Consider the following 989-nt stretch of genomic DNA (forward strand, 5'->3'; position numbering starts at 1 on the left):
AGCAAGTGATTCACTGCTATGATTCCCTATGCTGTGGGCTTGTATTTAGGTTCCACACAGCTTTCGTCGATCTCATTTCCAGCCATATAGGGTGCCCTGCAGTGACTCTTGTCTTAGTTGTTGCTTTAGCCACTCTTTGTCATGTTCTGTCAGTCCAGTGGCTTGAGAGTGAAGCAAATCATTCATTGTCTGTCAGATACCATGAGAAACTGCCATTGTTGAGTAGCCTTTGCTGCGAAGGCCATTCCCTGATCTGTTTGTATGTATATCAGTGTGTTCAGGCTGCTACAACAAAAGAACACAGACTGGGTGGTTTGTAAACAAGAGAAATTTATTTCTCGCAGTTCTGGAGGCTGAGAAGTCCAAGATCAAGGTTCCAGCAGATTTGGTCTGGTGAGGGCCCACTTTCTGGTTTGTAGATGGCTCCTTCTAACTATGTCCTCACATGGGGAAACAGGCAAGGTAGCTCTCCAGGACTGTTTTTATAAGGGCACTAATCCCATTCATGAGGCCTATGGCTTTTGACTTAATCACTTCTCAATGGTCCTACCTCCTAAAATCATCACGTTGGTGACTAGGTGTCAACATATGAATTTTGGGGGAACACAAACATTCATGCCATAACAGTATGCCATCAGGGTGTCCCAATACCTGGAACAGGTGTTTTTTGGTGGTTGAGATAGCTAACTCCACGTGGAAAACTGGGACCACCAGTCTAAATCTGGAATAGGTGTCTACCATTATAAAGCACTACCTGAATCCTTGGCTGAGGGACATTGGCCCATTGTTGTCCACTTGCCAGATTTGTGTTGAAAAGAGACTGTGATGAATGTAACTTAGTTTGTCTTGCACTCTGTGCCTTTGGGAGGAGTCATAGGTAAGCAGTGCATCCTTAGCTTCTGCTGTCCCCAAGAGAAGGCCACAGGGCTGTTCCCAATCCTTCCCCGGGCTGCAGTTTCATGCCTGTTCACTCGTGAACCCAGCAAGCT

The sequence above is a fragment of the Galeopterus variegatus genome, unplaced genomic scaffold (genome assembly GCF_000696425.1).
Source record: "Galeopterus variegatus unplaced genomic scaffold, G_variegatus-3.0.2 Scaffold1750, whole genome shotgun sequence".
NCBI classification, from domain to species: Eukaryota; Metazoa; Chordata; class Mammalia; order Dermoptera; family Cynocephalidae; genus Galeopterus; species Galeopterus variegatus.